At 37.1% G+C, this 23431-nt stretch overlaps 1 long non-coding RNA gene across 3 annotated transcripts in view; it reads left to right on the forward strand.

The window, feature by feature from the left end:
* Positions 1 to 23431, forward strand: part of LOC138445905 (uncharacterized) — a 62976-nt gene that overhangs the window by 15050 nt on the left and 24495 nt on the right. The window contains exons 5-7 of one of the 3 annotated variants that reach the window (XR_011259036.1): positions 2989 to 3038; positions 16839 to 16890; positions 21247 to 21519. This is a non-coding gene — a long non-coding RNA (uncharacterized lncRNA). Of the gene's footprint in view, positions 1 to 2988; positions 3039 to 16838; positions 16891 to 21246; positions 21520 to 23431 lie in introns of those variants that run through there. The other 2 variants (XR_011259037.1, XR_011259038.1) reach the window with 2 other exon arrangements.

The following is a 23431-nucleotide window of genomic DNA, read 5'->3' on the forward strand; positions in this document are numbered from 1 at the left end:
GATTTTCTATCTGAATGATCTATCCATTTTTGAAAGTGGGTATTGATGTCCCTTGATATTCTACTATTATTTTCTGTTGTCTATTTATCCCTTCAGATCTGCTAGTATATGCTTAATATCTTTAGATCCTTTTACATTAGGTGCATATGTGTTTATGATTGTTATAGACTCTTGATGCATTGACCTCTTTATCATTATATAATAAGCTCCCTCTGTCTCTTATTACAGCTTTTTAAAATTTACCTAGATATTTTAATTCATTCAAGTACTCTGTGCCTTTTGATTAGAGAATTTAATCCATTTACATTTAAAGCAATTACTGATAAGTAGGGTAGCAGGTGGTAAAGAATCCACCTGGCAATGCAAGAGATGCAGGAGACACAGGTTCTATCCCTGGGTCAGAACGATCCCCTGGAGTAGGAAATGGCAGCCCACTCCAGAATTCTTGCCTGGACAATTCCATGGACAGAGGAGCCTGGCGAGTTACAGTCCATGGGGTCCCAAAGAGTCGAACATGACTGAGCCACGGAGCACACATGCAAAGATGTTACTCACGCCGTCTTATTGTTTTCTGGCTTTCAAGTAGTGTCTCTCTTCTTTCTTTCTGTTTTTCTTTGTGAACTGATAATTTTCCATAGTGGTATGATTTGATTTCCTTCTCATTGCTTTTTGCATATATAGTGTAGGTGTTTGTTTTGTGGTCAACATTATATTTACATAAAACATTTTATAGATATAACGGTATTTTAATTAACAGCAACTTAAGTTTTATAGCCTATGATAATTCTGCCTTTTTATTCTCCCTTATTGATTTTTTTGATGTCACAATTTACCTCTTTTTATTTTGTATATTTGTTAGCAAATTAGAGTAGCTAAGGTTATTTTTAAAATTCCTTACCCTTAATCTTTATCCAATGATTAACTCATCATAAAATTACAGAATTAGAGTTTTATAATCTGACCATATACTTGCCTTTACCAGTGTTGTATATTTTCATATGTTAATAACTAAAGTTCTTTTATTTTAGCTTGAAGAACTCCTTTCAGCATTTCATTAAGGCAAGTCTAGGGATGATGAACTTCCTTAGCTTTTGTTTGTCTATGAATGGCTTTATCTCTCTTTCATTTCTTAAGGACAGCTTTGCAAGATAAAGTATTCTTGATTGGAAGGTTTTTTGTTTTTTTTTTCTTCAATACTTTGAATAAATCATCCCATGGTGTCTTGGTCTGTAAGCTTTCTGCTGATAAATCCTCTGATACCCTTAAGGAGTTTCCTTTGTAAGTAATAACTTTCTTTTCTCTTTCTTCTTAAAATATTCTCTCTATATCTTTGATTTTAGATTTTTTATTATAATTATAATGTGTGTTGGAGAAGATATTTTGAGTTGAATTTGTTTGGGCACCTATGATCTTCAAGAACATGCATAGCCAAATCTTTCCCCAGATTTTAGAAAGTTTTCCATAATTATTTTTTAAAATAAGTTTTCTATTCTCTTTTCCTGTCCTCTGGAACTCCAATAATTTGCAGATTGGTTCATTTGATGGTACACTATAGATCACATAAACTTTCTTCACTCTTTTATTATTGCTTTTTCTTTGTTCTCTGAATGGTTAGTTTCAAAGGTTCTGTCTTCTATTTCTTAGATTCTTTATTTTACTTGATTCATTTTGTTGCTGATACTCTCTATTGCATTTTTCATTTCATTCATTGCATTCTTTACCTCAGTAGTTATTTTATTTTATGATTCTTTTGAATGATTTCTACCTCTATGAAACTTCTCATTTGTTTATAATTTGTTTACCTGGTTTATTGAATTGTGTTTCTCTGTTTTCTTATAGCTCAGTGAGCTTTCTTAAAAAGGTTATTTTTAATTATTTATTAGGCAATTTGCAGCTATGTCTTTTGGGTTATTATAATATGTTAGGATTATTGTAGGACTTCCCTCGTGGCTCAGACAGTAAAGCGTCTGTCTACAATGTGGGAGACCCGGGTTCAAGCCCTGGGTTGGGAAGATCCCCTGGAGAAGGAAATGGCAATCCACTCTAGTACTATTGCCTAGAAAATCTCATGGACAGAGGAGCCTGGTAGGCTACAGTCCATGGGGTTGCAAAGAGTCGGACACGACTGAGCGACTTCACTTCATACTCCTTGAAGTCTTACATTATTGCCTTCACATTTTAAGTAGTGGCCACACCCTCCAATCTTTACTGGCTGGCTTTGAAAAGAATTACCTTCTTTTAGGCCTACTAAGGTTTCTGAGGTTTTCTTGGACATTCTTTAGATATTCTTGCTCCACACTTCTTGCTCCCTCTTGTGGCAGAATTATTAACCTTGTGTGCTTTCTCTCTATCCTGTTGCCCAGCAAGCCAATTACTGACAATCTCCTTTTAGCTTACTCAAAGCAATATTAAACGTGTTAAATGTTCGAGTTTGTGGTCACTTCCTCACCCATCGATTCTGTTCAGCTTTCTGCACGTGCTCACTGACTGTTTGATGAAACCTGTTCTTGCTACAACCAAGAGCTGTACAGGGAGGTGGTCATGCAGTTGAGGTGCACAGTGTGCTGTGGGTGCCTGTATGTCAGTTAGGTGGATGCATGGGTGAGGCACCCCAGTGACTATGAAATGGGTTTCTTGTTGGAATCCCTGATGTGGTTTAGTAGGATCTATGTTCCTCTAATGCATTCCTGGATGCTGTTCTTCTAGCTGTCTGCTGCTGCTGCTGCTGCTAAGTCGCTTCAGTCATGTCGGACTCTGTGCGACCCCATAGACGGCAGCCCACCAGGCTCCCCCGTCCCTGGGATTCTCCAGGCAAGAACACTGGAGTGGGTTGCCATTTCCTTCTCCATCTAGCTGTCTACTATCTCTCAGTCCTACAGCTTGTAACTCAGCCCTCCAGATAAGAGTGAGAGAGAAATCGGCCTCTGGAAGCATACCACAGAGCTCAGAAAGCTCATCTCTTACTCATGTTCATATTTTCTTCCATAGGAGAAATCACGGACAGAAAACACTCTCTTGGAACTGAACTGTGCAATCTGGTGAGAGTGGAGGGGGGGATGATGTGGCAAACTCAAGCTGTTCCTCTCACCTTCTTCAGTTTGTCCAGTCTCAGATTTTTTGTTCTAACAACGGGCTGGGACTTCTCTACCGGACTCCTGGACTTCCACAAAAGCTCTTTCATCCACAAATGATTGTCTAGTCTGTGTTCTCCAGGTCTCCTGGTCTGTGAACAAGAAGTCCCGGAGCCAGCTCATGGGCCATTGCAGGATCCACAGCCAGAACCAAAGTCTGTTTGCTTACTACCCTATACATAGGTGGTCAGGACTTTTCCTGGGCACCTTAATATGGTGGTGTTGGATCCCAAAGCTTCCACAAAAGCACTTTTTCTATAATGGTTGCCAAATAGTTGTTGATGGAGGGATTCCACAAAGGATAACTTTCTCAACCTTCTTACTAACAGTACTCACCTCCTTCAGTTTGAATACAGTGCTTCGTTGGCATCTATTTCCAGTGTTCTGAGGAGTCTGACGCTATTCTGATTCCTTATGCACTGAATGCAGCCTGCTTTCTTTTCCCAGTCATTCCCGAGATGCTTTCAAGATCTCTTTACCCTGTCTTCTGAAATTTAATAACGTGAAAATATGCTTCCCCATCTTCCCATGTACTGAGCTGGGCACTTATTGAGCCATTTTAGTCTAGAAACCTGTGGTTTGCCATCGGTTCTGATAAGTTTCCTTGTATTATCTCTTTCTTTGGATTTATTGTTATCTTGGGCCTCCTTGAATGGATACTACTGTTTTCCTTCTCTTCTTTCTTTGGCCACTTTTTTACTTTCTGGAAAATTTCTTTAGTTTGTTCGTTTGAATCTTCACTGCAATTTTTATTTATGTGATGATGTTTTAATATTTAAACTTCTTTTTTGTTTTCTAAAGAGTCTTTTTCAACATCCTGTTTTTGTTTATTCTCTTTTTCTCTCTGTTGCCAGTAATCATAAGTTTTCTTTTTTGACGATTTCTCTAGTTCCCTGAAAATTTTGTTTCTTCAGTGTTTCTTTTTTTCTTTCACATTAGAATTTTTCCATAAACCTTTGGTTATTCTTGGTTTTCTGTTTCTAATATTCCTGACACACTAAAACCTTTATTGGAAGTTTATGCCTATGGATAGAATGGAATTTGGCTAGTGCTTGTCAAAGGGTAGACTTTGGGTGATAGGCCAGGGATCTTGATGAGGAAGGTTCCTGTCTATACTTGTAAGTATGTTTATCTTGAGTTCAACACAGAACTCATCTTGAGAAACTTTTCTTGAGTTTCTCCCAGAAGAAAAATTCTTCAGTCCGTAGTCAGAGAAGAGCTTTAATATCTCAAGGCTCAGTGTGTAGACTTTCATTTAATCTCTCCTTCTAATATAGTGTCTGCACCTTTGGTTAATATCACTGAATACAAAATCTCTCTGGTAAGTCTCAGCTTTCAGTAAGGGATGGTGAAGTTGACATACGGCAGTGTGGTATAGGAGGAAGTTTAGAGGTATCATTCTTACACAGACTTTGCGCCAATCCTTGCATTTCTAATTGCACCTGCATCTCGCTTTCAGGGATATCTGTTATTTCTATCACATACTTTTCTTTTCACTCTCACTTTTCTGAAGTATAGCCTTAAATATCCTCCTTATAATGTATACATATGAAATAAAACTGCTGAATCTGTATATAAAGATGTATTTCTTTTTCTCTCATCCTCAGTTGATAGTTTAGCTGGGAATATAATTTTAGGTTTAAAAATCATGTTTTCTCCCCCAACAATATTTGGGAAGGCATCATTCTATTGTCTTCTAGCATTCTGTATTGTTGGTTGAAAGTCTGATACTTGTCAGAAAACTTTGTATGTTATCTATTCCTTATTTGTTGATGCTTATGTTATTATCCCATTAACATGCTCTTCTGGAATTTTACACTTACATACTATTCAAAATTTCAACCCAGCAATAAGCTTTCTTCTGACATCCCTAACAGAAGCCTGGTTTCATTGAGATAACTCCTCCTCCTCTACACAGACCTTGTGATTCAATTAAATTTGCTTCATTTCTACTCTAGGAATGATCTTTAATTAATTCTAATCTTGTAATATGATCTCATCTCCCTTGTTAGTGATTGTTTTAGGAACAGGCAAGGGACCCAATTCTGGAAAAAGGGAGAGCTGCTGGAGGCTTTTGGGAGAATCCTTTATCGCTCTTAAGAGAGAATTATTGAGAGTCTGTTTCTTTCTCTCCTTTTGGAAATAGAAAAGGAAGAATATTGCATCATTTGCTTCTGTCATTCATTTATGACAATGAGGTAAGCTATCTCTAAAACAAAGCCAACCCACAGAGGAGAATAGCATTCAAATAAAGCTGAAGCCTGATCATACTAGGCTTGGCATCATCTTTGCTTTTAGATTCCCTGTTATATGAGCTAATAAGATTTATTGTTTAAGACAGTTTCTATTGGTTTTTTTGTTACTCAAAACTGAAAGTGTCTTAAGTAAGTTGCAGAAAAGCATTTCATCTTTCATTCTGAGTCACATGAACTGAAGAGTGGGGTAGGTGGATAGGGAATAGGATAATCGTCCTGTATTGTAGTTTAATAGTCAGACTTTCAGTTTAGCCAGTAGCATCACTTCCACTCTCTTTGCACCTAACAGTTCTGAACCTTATACCTCTTTAAGTGTCATATACAACATGATATTGTCATAGGGTCTAGAGACAGAGTACAGAGCTCTGCCACTTTTTATCTAGGTAATAGTTGCATGTTATTAAATGTCTTTGTGTTTTAGTTTACTCATATTTAAAATGAAACTATAATGGTATCTACTGCAGCGAGAATAGTTGTATTAAATGAGTTATCATGTGTAAAGTGTTTGGCATGTAGAAAGTGCTGTTTAATTGTTAGCTTTTACCAAATTACTCCACATTTTTTTGCCTCTTCATTTTTGCAACAGTACCTCAGTCAGTTCAAGATGTTCAGTTAGAAGTACTAATTTTCTGAGATTACATTCTAGCTAGATTTGGCTGTATAATGCAGTTCAGACCACTAAAACGCAAGCAAAAAACTTACTGGATGAGGCTTTGAAAGAACCTGCCAAAATGTTTTTGCTCAACAGCCATAATGTATCTTTCCTTCTTGCCTCACCCCCTAGTTTGTATATGGAATGGGACATGATGCTTGTATATACAAGAGCTATCTTGCCATCATAGGAACAAAATCCACACACTTGACAGAAAGAAGAGCCAGTGCTTACAACTTCCCTTAGCAGCATATCAACCTTGAAGTACCATAGAATTCTTACTCTATGAGGAAGAAAACACCTGTTTTGTTAAGCAGGTGGGGTTTCTGTTACATGTAGCTGGAGGCAGTCCTGACTTCTACCCATGGGCTCTTCCAGGTGGGGTGGTATGCTCTTCTAGCCTTCTGAAATCTTGGTTTTAAGGAAGTTATTTTCTTATTCTGCTTTATACTTCAGTAGATGTCCATCCTCTTTTCACATTTTAGATATGGTCTAGTTATCTGCCAGTAATTCCACTAACTCCTTTCATCCTCCTTACCTTTAAGGGCTACTCCTTTGCTGCTGCTGCTGCTGCTGCTGCTGCTGCTGCTGCTGCTGCTGCTGCTGCTGCTAAGTCGCTTCAGTCGTGTCTGACTCTGTGCGACCCCATAGACGGCAGCCCACCAGGCTCCCCCATCCCTGGGATTCTCCAGGCAAGAACACTGGAGTGGGTTGCCATTTCCTTCTCCAATGCATGAAAGTGAAAAGTGAAAGTGAAGTCGCTCAGTCGTGTCCGACTCTTTGTGACCCCATGGACTGCAGCCTTCCAGGCTCCCCCATCCATGGGATTTTCCAGGCAAGAGTACTGGAGTGGGGTGCCATCGCCTTCTCCGTTACTCCTTTTCTACCCTTGTATTTTCTGCTCTAGAGGGAAGGAAAATAAGAACAGTAATACCTAACATGGAGACTGTGAACTTTAATGCTTTTAGAAGCCATGAACAATATAAAAAGTGAAGTATCCAGATATAAGATAAAGGGATTGGTGCGGACTGTGGAGATATAGAAAATGTGTGAATAAATACAAATAAATCAATATTGTATCATTCAAAGAATATGTACCTTAGGCCCAATTGTAAGTACAGATGGCAATTCTGTAAACTCTGAATCTGATTTAAAGCCATACATAAATGTGAAGGAACTCTCATTGAACTGCATGCACATTTTCCCTTAAACACCAACATCAGTAACAACAAAATAACTATTAAGACCTTTTAAACTTAAAATTGTATTTAACTAAAATACTTCCACTTGTGTTTTTTTCTAAAGAGTTTTTCCCCTTTTAGAATTTTGGCTGCTACAGAAGATAATGCAGTAACTTTAATATTACACTCAATAGGCAAAACAAACAAACAAAAATCCTCTCTGTGGGGCTGTTATGGCTTTGGAAGAAAACTGACTAGGCAGAAATGTAAGATAACAGAAAGTGCATTTCCCTCCTCCATCTGTTTTCAGTTTCTTTCTTCTCCTTGGCTTAATATATAGGTTGAGGAGCTAAATTATAGTAATGGCTTTAAACCTTTTATAACCCTAACAAAGAAAGAAGTTGTTACTAATGATACCCAGTGTAAACACACAACCACCTGTGCATATCCTGCTTTCCTATAAGCTGCACCTGAATGGAATCAGCAAGAGACCAGTCCTGTGCTGCTCCCGTTTCCCATAGAGGTGAGTGGACCGCAGTGGCAGTAAGGGCTAGTTGTCGTCGTGTTGACCGGTCAGTTCTTTTGTCAAAGTACTGAACGTCTACACAGATAAAAGTTTTGCCAGCAAGGAAACTGAGGTTTAGACTGGGAAGTTGTACTTCATAAGCTCAAACAGTATAACTGGAGAAGCTGGAATTCTCTTCATGTGCTGCTTAGTTAGAAAGCTGATGGAGTTTACCTTATGTCATTCAAGTTCCCTTAATAGTGGACAGTTAAAAATTCTGGACACTTAAACAAATCGGTGGCAGACTGGATTGATAATCAGAAAACCAGGATTCTTGCTTAGACTCATCAGCTTGGAGAATTTTATTGATCACTTATCCTCAATGTTGACATTAGTAATCATTAAAAATTTTTCCACCTTTCAAATTCTAGGCAACTATAATTTAATGTTAAAAGCTGTATATTAGACTGAGAATTTCTAAACAGTAGAATCTTATCTAAATATTTGATTTATGTAATACTTACACACCTAAAGAGACCTTGAAAATTTTGTTTCTAATGTTGACAATTTGTCAAATTTCAAATGTATTTTCCTTATTACCTTTTCATATCTAATATGTTGGGGAACTCAGTACAGGAAGGGCTTCAAACAATCATATCTTTGGAACTAGTTTTATCTAGAAGTCTCAGTCCATATGTCTGAGTAAAGAGTACATGAAATTTTATCATATTTTTGGCATTTGTGGGAAATAGAGTCTTAGTTTAATTTAGTATAGAGAATATGGTACCTTTAGGTTTCTTCATAAAAGATGCTTATTAAATATTTGGCAGGAAGAAGTTTTGAAATACTTAGGATTACTAGGAAACTTTGTGCATGACTTCAGACTAGGAAGTTTTGTACATATGACTATATAGTTTCATTTACATATTCCTTTAGTAATATAAAATTTGAATTTCAAAAGACTAAAATAGATATTATGAATAATTGTTTCAACAATGTACGTTCTAAAAGTTTTTGACTTAACTTGTAAGTCCTCTTTTCCTGGAAAAAAAAAAAAAAAAAACCCTCCTCTGTCACTTTGTCACACAACATCCTATTAGCCTATTTTCCCAGGCTGGCAGGAAACTGTCCACTATAGACGTCTGGAATGGGGAAATGGTCTCTCTGAGCATCTTTGATTGAAACTTCATGAGACTATCAGGAAATTTAAATAGTTCCTGACTTTTTGCACTAATGAGGTAAAAATCTTTCTTCCTATGATATATGACAAAACCCAGACTTTCATATTTAAGATATCCCAGTGTTTGAATTCTCATCTCTTATCAATCAGTACATAAGTTTATATCGCATGTCTGCTGTGTACAATATGTAACCATCTTTCTGAAGACTATCTTTGCTACTTGGAAAACTAGCCAAAATAAAGACCTGGTCACAGTCTAGTTTTTTTCTGAACATAATGACTGAAATGCTACAAAAATAGAGTTTCATTGAAATTAAAAGCAAATAACTTTGTGAGGGTCAATCATTTATGTTTTAATGTTAATTGTTGCAATCACAAGTTTATATTTTTATTACTAGATGAACTGGAAACACTAGAAGGAGTAAAAATAAGAAAATGAAAATTAACTGGATCTTTAACATTAACAAAGTAGTGCTGGTTGGACTACAAAGTAAGATTTGGGCTTACAATTCATTCATTCATTCATGTCAGTTCAGTTCAGTCGCTCAGTCGTGTCCGACTCTTTGCGACCCCATGAATCGCAGCACACCAGGCCTCCCTGTCCATCGCCATCTCCCGGAGTTCACTCAGACCCACGTCCATCGAGTCAGTGATGCCATCCAGCCATCTCATCCTCGGTCGTCCCCTTCTCCTCCTGCCCCCAGTCCCTCCCAGCATCAGAGTCTTTACTGAACCAAATATACTTCCTCAGCATTTGTAATGTGTCACCCTCTCCTCTAAAGGCTGGATATAGAAAGACAAGTTGCATCCAGAAACAGGATGACAATATTTATTAACTGTGTTCTGGGAAAGAGATGTGATCTTAAGATGAGAAGAAGAGAAAGCTGAACAAACGGGAGCCTCTGTTAAATGTTGACTACTCACATATTTGGTCCCAGGCCAGCCCTGCTTTCCTTCAGGATGACACTTTAGCAAGAATAAACAAAAGCAAGTGTGTAGATTAGAGCAAAAACAAACAAACAAACCCATATCTTTCAACCTTTCACCGACAACTATTATTTCTGTATGTGAGTACTTCTATAGTTTTGATAAAACAATCTGATTGCAATAACAGTTTATTTGGCAATCTCTCTGACTTAAAAGATGCATTAATTTTTCTTTAGTGTAGCTACTGGTTTATGGATTACCACATTGTAAATGATACGGAAGGTTCACCTTACTCAAGTAAACAACAATATAAAATATCAACAAACAGAAAATGATAAATATATTGATTTTAATTAAATGAATTCCTCAGTGATTTTTGCTCAGTCTTATTCTTTTCATATTTGTTTAAGCCTACTAAGGTTTCCTTTTTAACAATGTGACATAATTTTGCAGGAGAAGACTTTAGATGATGCCATAGTTTTCACACAGCTATAACATGAAAAGATTTTGCTGGGATAATCCCATGGAAAGAGGAACCTGGTGGGCTACAGTCCATAGTGTCACTAAGAGTCAGACATGACTGAGCAGCTAACATACACACAATATGAAAAGAAGCCCTCTTTTAAGTCAACCTTTTAAGAGATGTATTCTGTCCCCCTGTTTTCCCTTGTTCTGTCATAGTTAATCATTTATTATGTATACAGAAGACAGAGGGTATCTTGACTCTGGGAAATAGGAAGAAAGAAAAAGATTTCTTAAGATCACTGCGATACAACAGTTTGCTATACAATAATCTTTGCATAATTATGCCCAGTAAAGAGTAAAGAATGCACACTTTATTTCTAACACAAATATCCAGATCTCACTCATGAAGAGACTGAAGAGATTTATTAGCTACCATGTAAATATATAACTTAAGAAATGCTTCAGTGGAAATATTGCTCATTAACAGATTATTATGTATTATGGGTTGAATTGTGCCTCCCTCAAACTTCTATGTTGAAATTCTAACCTCCAGTACTTCAGTATGTGACCTTATTTGGAGGGAGAATCTTTACAGAGGTAATCAAGTTAAAATTAGGTCATTAGTATTGGCACTAATCCAATATGACTAGTGTCCTTTTAAAAAGGGGAAATTTGGAGATGGATACACACACAGGGAGAATGCCATGTGAAGATGAAGGCAGAGATCGGGGCGATGCTTATACAAATCAAACGATGCCAGAGATTCCCAGCAAAATACCAGAAATTAGCAGAGAGGCATGGAGCAGGTTCTTCCTCACAACCTTCAGAAGGACCCGACCCTGCTGACACCTTGATCTTAGATGTCCAGCCATCAGAACTGTGAGACAAATTTTCATTGTTTAAGCTACCCAGTTTATGGTACTTCATTGTGGCAGCTGTAGCAAACTACAAATGATAAAACTCTCATCTAATACTGTCTTCAAAATATTGCCTAAGGCTGTGCTTATTGCTGACAAAAAAAAATTTTTTTAACACTATGGCTGCTAGTATTATAATTACAATAGCAACAGCTAGGTTTAAAAAAAAAATTTTAGCACTTACCATATCACAAGCTCTATTTGATCATTTCTGATCCAATAAGATGAATGGACACTGAAAAAAAGATTTTTTTCATGTTAAAAGAGTAATTTTATTACTTTATTAACTACTAATTATTAAGTGTTTTATTAAGCCACTAAAGGTTTGGGGGTGGAATTAAAGGAGCTTATTTACTTACACTAATATGGACATTGTCACCTTGAAGTGAGATGATGCTCCAACAAAATATGAAAATGTAAAGCCATAGGTTAGATGGAGGCTTTCCAGGTGGCACAGTGGTAAAGAATGCCAGTGCATGCCTGACAGTGCAGGAGACATAAGAGATGTGTGTTTGATCCCTGAGCCAGGAAGATCCCCTAGAGTAGAAAAAAGCAACCTGCTCCTATATTCTTGCCTGGAAAATCCCATGGACAGAGGAACCTGCTAACAGACTATGGTGTTGCAAAGAGTCGGATATGACTGAGCATGGACACACACATTAGGATAGATGGAAGGTGATGGGGAAACTGATACTTAAGTCAGGGAATACGGCAAAATCTTTGCTTAAAAACCATTGACTAACTTAAAAGGAAGATCTGTCTACAAATGATTTCTAATTAGATGTTGAAATGGCTCATAGCCCTAGTGTGTGTTGTCTGTTATTAACTGTAGTTCACAAAAAATTACAAAATGTAATGAGGTCAGGTGAAAATAAGCTTGCAAGCAGAAATGAAAGAGAGTTCATAAATCCAAAGTCTTTCAGGGTTGGGAAACTTGTAGAGATTGAATTAAAAAGACTTTGAGTGATAAGATGCAGTTAAAAAAAATGTTATCAGTTGAATAGTGTCTCAGAGCATAGATCAAAGTAGGATTTGGCTCAATTGCAGTTGTTCAAAGAGTTCAATGACAACCACTATTAAGTAGAGTGTAAAAAAGGTATGAGGAAGTAGCCATGCAAAATAAATTTGAATATTATTTTTAGGAAATAGCTTTGGATATGATTACTGACTAACACAAAACTGGCTGGAATAAATAGATCAGAAATCTACAAAGTTTTTGAGGGGATTGTATTGTCAAGAAAGCCAAAAGTGCACTCTTTAAATAGGTATTTTTAAATTCAGATAATAACATTAATTTTTATGCTCCCACATATAGAAAGTAGCCACAGAATGCCTCCTCCAAGGATGACATGCTCTCCAAACTCTTCAGATGCAACTAGAATAATGACCAGGAAGAGGCCCCAAGAATTCATAACCAGAGGCCATGGAGAAAAATGATAAGATAATTCTTCCCAGGAAGTAGAATCAAGTCCTAGTCCAGCAACTTCTTCTTTACCCTATCCCCACCTCAGGCGTGAGGCTTCCAAAATATCTTTGCAGTGGTATTTCACAATTACTAAAAAACACTGACTGTGTGTCCTCTATCTTCCCCTTTCCAATTCAGAATGCTTAATGGAGGAGCATTGTGCTATTTTCTTTGGGTAGGAGGCAGATGTGAGTTTATTTGATTTATGAGAGGAAGAATGAAACAGTTTGTTGACCAGAATTTGGACTGTGGCTGAGACTGTGTTATGTATTCAACACATTATTTTCTCTTCCTGGGCACACAGGTTATTTCCCCTTGAAATTAACCTGAAGGCTATGTGACTTGATTTAGGTCAATGGAACGTAAGCAGAAATAATATAAAACACTTTTAGACCCAGCCCGTAAAACAATACTGAACAATATAAACAATTCTTTATTCTTGTATTCCCCTTCAGTATTCACCTTGTACATTTTTTTCAGATGTACCTAAACACAGGAGCATTCTTGGTCACCATTAAAAGGGGAGTGTCAGAAGAGCTGCCTGACTTTCACTGAACTGTTATTTGAATGAAAAAATAAACAAGAGATCTGAAGTCTATTAATCTAGCATAGCCAAGTCTATTCTGCCTGAAACAGAAATCTTAGGGACACTGCAGCCCATGCCAGACCGATTTCTACTCAATATTTTGCAATCATGGAGAGAGAGTATGGCAGTTTAATTCAACATATAGCTAGGCTTTGCACAGTAATTTGAAAGTCCAACAAGAGCACCATTTTCCAAATTACCCTGAGTAATAACTGTTCCAGTGTGCAGTTTTTCTGTTCACTGAACCTGACCTTTCTTAAGGAATAGACAGAAAGAATGCTATAATTTCTATACACAACACTAGTAGATTTTAAAAGATATTTTATAAACGGAAGAGTTTTATATTGCACACCTAGATCCATCTGATGTGTCTCAAGCATCAGTCTTTCCAGTTTCCAAGGTTTTCCTCTGTATTTCCAGAAATAGGGATCAGTGTCACTGCTTGCTCTTTCTTCCCAGATGGTGGAATGGAGATTGGATACATAATTATAAAACACTGTATATAGCTAACAGAAACCATTAACTCTTACTCCTCTTTGATGGCCCCTATTCCTTACTCTCTTGGCTTACTCTTCCATTTTCTGTAACACATGAAAGGAAAAAAAGGAACTAAAAGTAATGCCAAAGTCAGAGCTGGTGACAAGTCTAGCATTTGGCAAATGGTTCACTCCACAATTATCCTTTCCTCCAGTGGCTCTAGAGGAGAGACATCATTTGGTCATTCTTCTTCTGGAATCTTTGCCTTTATTTCTCAGAAATGATTCATGAAACTCTGTATATGATGAAATGGAAGCCTTTTTCATATGCATTACCATTTTTCTCATTTGTCATTTTCTTTTTCAACTCTTCTTATCTTTTTGGAATTTCTTTGTGTTTTTGTATGAAAAGTCTTATCTACTCCAAGATTATAAAAACATCCACCTATTTCCACATAATTAATTATACTTCTTAAATTTTTATAAATTTAAATCTTTGATCCATCTGAACTTAATTTTAGGATAAAACATCAGATAGAATTCCACTTTTTCCAAATGGCTAAATTAAAAGACACTTATTCCTTGGAAGGAAAGTTATGACCAACCTAGATAGCATATTGAAAAGCAGAGACATTAATTTGCCAACAAAGGTCCAATCTAGTCAAGGCTATGGTTTTTCCAGTGGTCATGTATGGGTGTGAGAGTTGGATGATGAAGAAAGCTGAGCACCAAAGGACTGATGCTTTTGAACTGTGATGTTGGAGAAGACTCTTGAGAGTCCCTTGGACTGCAAGGAGATCCAACCAGTCCATTCTGAAGCATATAAGCCCTGGGTGTTCTTTGGAAGGAATGATGCTAAAGCTGAAACTCCAGTACTTTGGCCACCTCATGCGAAGAGTTGACTCATTGGAAAAGACTCTGATGTTGGGAGGGATTGAGGGCAGGAGGAAAAGGGGATGACAGAGGATGAGATGTCTGGATGGCATCACCGACTCGATGGATGTGAGTTTGAGTGAACTCCAGGAGATGGTGATGGACAGGGAGGCCTGGTGTGCTGCAATTCATGGGGTCTCAAAGAGTCGGACACGACTGAGCGACTAAACTGAACTGAAGTGGTAGTTCTGACACTGTATTTTGAATAATATAGTTTTACCTCTTTCTCTGTCATTTTAATATTTCTATATTAAATCCTCGTTTGTGCTTCTTCCTATATATAGAGTCTCTGTACTTTTTATCCTTCTTTATTTAAAAATATATTTTCATGTAAAATGCATTTTCCCTGGTTTTCCTTACTGATTTAATTTTCTTTATTTTGCTGATGTTTCTTCATGTCCCTTAGGTGTTGGTGTCCCAGTATCTTGTCCTTGGTGGGCTTGCCTTCTCATTTTATATGTTCCTCTAAGATGTTCTCATCTACTTACATGCTTTCTAATAATATTCATTTGGAAAGGACTCCAAAATTATGTCTCCTTGTCTGGGCTCTCTCTAGAATACCAGAACGATCACCTCTTATGTGTGTCTCTCTCTTTATTCTCTGTTTATCTCAAATACAGCACATCTAAAATGGAAGCTCATCATTCCTGTTAACCCCTCCACTCAGCCTAAATCTATTTCCTTTTGCATTTCTTAACTCAGTCAAAAGCAGCACCGCCCCTCCTATTGCTCAAAATGGAAAATTCAGATTCATACCTACTTATTCATAAATAGTTTTTTGAACCTCCCTTTTCATAATTTTGATGTTAACTCATGAAAAAACATTCTCAAATACACATTCTAGCCACACATTCCAGCCTCATCCGTTAATTTGGGACTTGCCTCTTAATTGTTGCTGTTGTTTAGTCTCTAAGTTATGTCTGACTTTTTTTGTGACAACACGAACTGTGGCCCACCAGGCTTCTCTGTCCATGGGATTTCCCAGGCAAGAGTACTAGTGTAGCTTTCCATTTCCTTCTCTAGGGGATCTTTCTGACCCAGGGATCATACCTGCATCTCCTCTTTGCTACTTAGCCACCAGGGAAGCCCTTCCTCTTATTTAGACTATGACAAAAGCCTCTGTACTACACTCTCTATCTTCAATATCTTCATTTTTACTCATTCATCCTTTAGACAGTTTTCAGAGATATAAACACAGATCTGATCATGGTACCTCCTATATTTCCACCAACTTCCTTCAGATTTTATCATCTTCTTTAATGTAGCAGTAATTTTGGAGCCCCCCAAAATAGTCTGTCACTATTTCCACTGTTTTCCCATCTATTTGCCATGAAGTGATGAGACTGGATGCCATGATCTTAGTTTTCTGAATATTGAGATTTAAGCCAACGTTTTCACTCTCCTCTTTCACATTCGTCAAGATGTCTTTAGTACTTCTTAGCTTTCTGCCATAAGGATGGTGTCATCTGCATATCTGAGGTTATTGATATTTCTCCCAGCAATCTTGATTCCAGCTTGTGCTTCATCCAATCCAGCATTTCTCATGATGTACTCTGCATAGAAGTTAAATAAGCAGAATGGCAATATACAGCCTGACATACTCCCTTCCTCATTTGGTACCAGTCTGTTGTTCCATGTCCAGTTCTAACTGTTGCTTCCTGACCTGCATACAGATTTCTCAAGACGCAGGTCATGTGGTCTGGTATTCCCATCTCTCTCAGAATTTTCCACAGTTTATTGTGATCCACAGAGTCAAAGGCTTTGGCATAGTCAATAAAACAGAAGTAGATGTTTTTCTGGAACTCTCTTGCTTTTTCCATGATCCAGCGGATGTTGGCAATTTAGTCTCTGGTTCCTCTGTCTTTTCTAAATCCAGGTTGAATTTCTGGAAGTTCATGGTTCATGTACTGTTGAAGCCTGGCTTGGAGAATTTTGAACATTACTTCACTAGCGTGTGAGATGAGTGCCATTGTGCAGTAGTTTGAGCATTCTTCGGCATTGCCTTTCTTTGGGATTGGAATGAAAACTGACCTTTTCCAGTCCTGTGGCCACTGCTGAGTTTTCCAAATTTGCTGGCATTGAGTGTAGCACTTTCACAGCATCAGCTTTTAGGATTTGATATAACTCAACTGGAATTTCACCACCTCTACTAACTTTGTTCGTAGTGATGCTTCCTAAGGCCCACTCGGCTTCGCATCCCAGGATGTCTGGCTCTAGGTGAGTGATCACACCATCGTGATTATCTGGGTCGTGAAGATCTTTTTGTTTAGTTCTGTGTATTCTTGCCACCTCTTCTTAATATCTTCTGCTTCTATTAGGTCCATACTATTTCTGTCTTTTATTGTGCCCTTTTGCATGAAATGTTCCCTTGGTATCTCTTATTGTTTTCCTCTATTTCTTTGCATTGATCACTGAGGTAGGCTCTTATCTCTCCTTGCTTTTCTTTGGAACTATGCATTTAAATGGGTATATCTTTCCTTTTCTCCTTTGCCTTTCACTTGTCTTCTATTCACAGCTATTTGTAAGGCCTCCTCAGACAGGGCAAAACTCTATTAGCCTTTGCCCTGCTTCATTCTGTATTCCAAGGCCAAATTTGCCTGTTATTCCAGGTATTTCTTGGCTTCCTACTTTTGCATTCCAGTCCCCTATAATGACAAGGACATTCATTTTTGGCTGTAAGTTCTAGAAGGTCTTGTAGGTCTTCATAGAACAATTCAACTTGAGCTTCTTCAGCATAACTGGAGTAATTACTGGAGTGATGCCCACAGATACTGAGACAGAACTGTGTTTGAATGTCTCCTGTGGAGATATGGGTCAGCAGTGGACTGCCACAGGGACAGAGGCTCTGGGTACAGCAGACTTGGGTATGACATAAGCCCTCTTGGAGGAGGTTGCCATTAACCCCACCATAGAACCCCCAGAACTTACACAGGACTGGGGAAACAGACTCTTGGCGTATACAAACAGAACCAGGACCTGGGAGAAAGGAGCAGTGACACCATGAGAGACTGACCCAGACTTGCCCGTGAGTGTCCAGGAGTCTCCAGAGGAGGTATGGGTCAGTGGTGGCCTGCTGCAGGGTTGCAGGCACTGAGGGTAGCAGTGTATGCATGGGACCTTTTAAAGGAGGTTGCCATTATCTTCCTTACCTCCACCATAGTTTGGCCCCAGATAAATAACAGGGAGGGAACACAGCCCTGCAACAGAAAATTGGATTAAAGATTTACTGAGCATGGCCCCGCCCATCAGAACAAGACCCAATTTCCCCCTCAGTCTGTCTCTCCCAAACTTCCTGATGGGCGTTTCCATAGGAAGTTTCCATAGGAAACTTTCAGGAAGTTTCCATAGGCCCCTTATCCTTCTCCATCAGAGGGCAGACACACTGAAAACCACAATCACAGGAAACTCACCAATCTGATCACATGGACCACAGCCTTGTCTAACTCAATGAAACTATGAGCCATGCCATGTGGGCCACCCAAGATGAATGGGTCATGGTGGAGAGTTCTGACAAAACGTGGTCCACTGGAGAAGGGAATGGCAAACCACTTCAGTATTGTTGCCTTGAGAATCCCATGAACAGTATGAAAAGGCAGAAAGATAGGACACTGAAAGATGAACTCCCAGGTCAGTAGGTGCCCAATATGCTACTGGAGATCAGTGGAGAAATAACTCCAGGAAGAATGAAGAGAAGGTGCCAAAGCAAAAACAATGCCCAGTTGTGGATGTGACTGGTGATGGAAATCCAATGCTATAAAGAGCAATACTGCATAGGAACCTGGAATGTTAGGTCCATGAATCAAGGCAAACTGGAAGTGGTCAAACAGATGGAAGAGTGAATGTCAACATTTTAGGAATCAACGAACTAAAATGGACTGGAATGGGTGAATTTAACTCAGATGACCATTATATCTACTATTGTGGGCAAGAATCCCTTAGAAGAAATGGAGTAGCCATCATAGTCAACAAAAGAGTCTGAAATGCAGTACTTGGATACAATCTCAAAAATGACAGAATGATCTCTGTTCATTTCCGAGGGAAATCATTCAATATCAACATGACAGCATACATTCCATTTATCCTGGCTGAATTTATTTAGATGAATTACCTCTTCATTAATTATAGTGTTTTGGTAATTCTAGGTCTTTCTCTCCCACAACTTGAGATAATCTCTCCAGTCTCTTCTGTTTACTTTTTGGAACAGTCAGGGAATGGAATTGAAACTGTATGAGGAACAGAGTGAATGATCAAAGAACAGAATGAATTATGCAGTGACTGAGGAACTACCTGCAGGTCGGTCCACTCAACTGACCATCAACAGCAGCAGTAGTGTTAGCACTCTAACTAGGTTATGAGACTGAAGTTGATTGCTTCTTGCTTCTTGATCATGCAGAGTTTCTTCTGTTGTTTAAGTGTCACATTTTCAATGTCTGCCTTGACCAATCCATTTGAGATGATAACCTCTGTGTACTCTGATACCCATACTTTGCTCTACTTTTATAAATTCTTATAGTACTTATAACATAATATATAATTTATTTAATAATTTATCCACTCCAGACTTTTTGTGTTTACTGTTTGTATAGTATACCATTTTATCCATCTGTTTGCAGTCTCTGTGTCTTTAAAGTACAGATAGATATAACTGGAGCATACATTTTGTGTATGCTCACAAGTTCTGATTTTTAGTGGAAAGTTTATGGCATTAAAATTTAATGCAATTATGGATGTGGTTAGATTTGGATCTACTATTTTTTTTTATTATTTGTTTTCACTTTCTTTCCTCTGTTTTTTGTTCTCATATTACTGATTTCTGGATTACTGCAATATTTTGGATTACTGCAATATTTTTAAGAATTTTATTTTAATTGATCTATTGGATTTTAGTTATGCATCTTTGAATATTTCAGGTATTTACTCTAGGGATTAAAATATACATTCTTATCTCTGCACAGTTTACTCAGAATTTATATTGCACTACTTCACATAAAATATATACTGGGATAAATATTGAAATCAAGCAGGTCTATGAACCACCTACATCCTTTAAGTTATAAGTATCATATGTATTATATCAATATACATTATAATCCCCAGAAAGATATGACATAATTTTTGCCTTAATCAGTCTTATCTTTAAGGAAACTAAATGAAAAAAAAAAGTCTTTTGTACTTATCGAGATAGATACCATTTTACCATTCTCATTCCTTCTTGAAAATGCAAGCTTTCATCTAAAATTTTCTTTCTTACTGAACAATTTCCCTTACCATTTCTTATAATGCATACATGCTAGGGAAAATTTTTATAGTTTTCTTTTATTTGAAAATATTTTTATTTCTTTTTCATTCTGGAAAAACTTGCTTCCATTGGATATGGAATTCTAGATTGATCATGTTTTTTTGTGTTTAAAAATTTAAATACATTCATTGCCTTTTGATCTTCATATTTTCTAATGAAAAGTCAGAGATCATTAAAACTGTTGTTTCTTCTATGTCAGGTGTCATCGCTTTCTTGCTGCTTTTAAGATTTTCAATTATTTTGTTTTGTTTAATTTGATACTGCTGCTGCTGCTGCTGAGTCACTTCAGTCGTGTCCGACTCTGTGCGACGCCACAGACGGCAGCCCACCAGGCTCCCCCGTCCCTGGGATTCTCCAGGCAAGAGTACTGGAGTGGGTTGCCATTTCCTTCTCCAGTGCATGGAAGTGAAAAGTGAAAGTGAAGTCACTCAGTCGTGTCCAACTCTTAGCGACCCCATGGACTGTAGCCCACCAGGCTCCTCCATCCATGGGGTTTTCCAGGCAAGAGAACTGGAGTGGGGTGCCATTGCCTTCTCCGTAATTTGATACTGCTTTGAGTTAAATGAGCTTCCTGAGCCTATAATGTATGGTTTCACAAAACAGGAAATTTTTAGTTATTATTCATTCAAACATTTCATCTTCTCTATTCTTTTCCTCCCTACGCTTTTAGATTAGAGTTGCATATGCATTTGAACTTTTGATATTGTTTCACAGATGCTCTGTTCAGTTTTTAAAATCTTTTTTCTTTCTGTTTATTAGACTACATGACTTCTTTCAACATATTTTCAAGTTCAGAGACTCATTTTTCTGTTATCTTCGTTATGCACTTCCAACCACAGTTCATATTTTCCAGATATTAGATATTTCACCTAGGAGTCCTATTAGTCTTTTTTTTTTTAATACAGATTTAAGATTTTTCTCTATTGAAATTTCTTAGTTTTTCTCTACAAGTTTATTTTACTTTATCTTATTAAACATAGTTATAAGAATTGTTTTAGTTATTGTCTGCTAATTCAAATGTTTGGAAAATTTCTGGGCTGAACCCCACTGGCTGTATTTTCTTTTGAGAAAATAGGTTCTTAATATGCTGAGTGACTTGAAACTATAGTGTGTACTTTGTGAATGATATTTTTGCGGAAGTTCTATATTTTGCCATATTCCTCTGAACAATGTTTATATTTCTGTTTTAGCAGGCAATATAGTTAATCAAGCTATAAACACAGACTTAATCAGCAACTCAAGTCTTGATTCAGTTATGTTTTCCCTTTTTCTAGGTTGCTTGCAATCTGCCCCATCCTTACATGATTCTGAAATCAGACAGATTTGGGCAGAATTGTCCACAACTGGAGCCTTCTCCATCTAGCTCTTTGCATTCAGTATTCTCCCCTCTACTTTCCAGCAACTGTGGATGCCCCAAACTGCGTCTCCTAGTTCATCAAGCTAGAATGACTCTAAGTTTTCTATCAGTGTTTTTCCTGCCTCATGTGGAGTCACTGGCAGCCTGTCTGTTTGTCCTCAAGATAAAGGATATAAAAACAGGAAACTTATCCTGTGTCTGTCCATATTTTATGTTTTGACTCTCCTTCAGAATCTGTATGCTTTTCTTGTCTCGCCAGAGCCTTTAGGTAACTTAGTTCAGTTGTCCAGAGTTTACAGTTGTTATCTTTGGGAAGGCCTATTGGTTAGAAACTTGTTCAGCTACACTGGAACAGAACTGATATAATTTATTTATCCACTTTGTTATTATATTTTATACCCCTAGGACAAGGATTTTTTAAAATACTGATGTGAGAAGTGTTTGCAACATAATTAATACTCCATATATGTCTGTACAATGACAATTAATAGATTTTTGAAAAGATGAAAAAATACATAATAAACATTGAGAAATAAGTACAACATCAACAATCAGGAAGACACAAAATTTAAAGGTGTGACATCCACTCACACTCATCAGATTGGCAAAAGTTAAATGCTGTGAGTACCAATGTTGGCAAACATATAGAGAAATGGAAACTATTACACACTGTTAACAGGAGTGTAAATTAGTCACTATTGAATAGTAACTTTCATAAAATTGTAGAAAAATCTCAGGACTTGTGCACAGAGACACAAAAATGTACATAAATATTTGTAATAGCATAGATTCATAGTAACAAAAAATTTATAAACATGAAACTAACAGTAAAATGTATTACAAAGAAATATTATAAAGTAGCTCAAATAAATAAAGTAGAGATATGGAAAAATGTACAAATGCAATGTTAAGTTTAAAAAATGGATGGATATACATGGCATGGTATCATTTACATATGCATTTGAAAATGAATAAGCAACATTATATATTTTTATGGCCCATGTCATAAATTGACATAAACTTGGGTGAGAGCAATGTATACTAAATTCAAATGAAGAGTTAACTGAGGGGATCAAGGCAAATGGTATCAGGAAGTAGATTCACAGTTTAGTATTCTGTTTCTTAAGTAGATGGTGAGTACATGCAATTTGGCAGAATAATAATATTTGAATAATAAAGACTCCTCATTAATTTTTCTTAATAAGAAAAAAAAAATAAGACTCCAGACTTTCAAAATAGGCAAAGGAAATGAGCAGGTAATTTACAAATGGGAAAATACAAATAGCCAGCTAACACCTGGGATGTAAGTATAAATCCTGCATTTATAGTTTTGAAAACACAGAAATGCTCAATGACACTAAACATTTGAACTATAACATTAAGTAATCAGTTGATTTTCACTTTGGAAGCTCAGGTGGTAAAGAATCTGCCTGCAATGCAGGATACCTGGGTTTGATCTCACTTTATCAAATTAGCAAAGGTTTTTAATAATGTAATAATAGTGACTTGGGTAAGATTTCTATAATAAAGGCAGGAAGAGGTCAAGAGATTCCTCCACAGATAAACACTTATGAAACATGGGCAAAAATACTAGAAAACAATCATTTGATGGCACCAGAAAGCATCCGATGGTGAGCAGAAACTTGAGAAATATTTACCTTACAAAGGGCAAGAACCCCAACTTTGTGACTTTCTTTTCTAAGGAAGCTTCACAACTTCCCTAGGTCAGATGGTAAGAAAAGACAACCTTAATAGCTTGAAGAAGTAGATAATAGAGTTCAGAGCCATACAAGACCTGGAAATTATACACTCCAATATCTAAATATAAACTCTACCCAAATCCCTGCATGACTTCTAAACTAATGTTTAAAAACTAATAAATAAGTGTACAATAATGATAGAATAATACAAAATAATTAAAATATCCTTGAGGGTTACTTAACTGAAAAGAGTGCCACGTGAAAATTCTAAGATTCAAAACTGTGTATGGAGTGTGTCCTCACTTGCAGGAAAGAAAAAGAAAGAATGGAAGGAAGGAAGAAATGTGGGATTTACACCTGTATCCCAGGTGTTAGCTACCTTCTTTACCTCTTGTTTCAACA

The sequence above is a fragment of the Ovis canadensis genome, chromosome 9 (genome assembly GCF_042477335.2).
Source record: "Ovis canadensis isolate MfBH-ARS-UI-01 breed Bighorn chromosome 9, ARS-UI_OviCan_v2, whole genome shotgun sequence".
Lineage (NCBI taxonomy): Eukaryota > Metazoa > Chordata > Mammalia > Artiodactyla > Bovidae > Ovis > Ovis canadensis.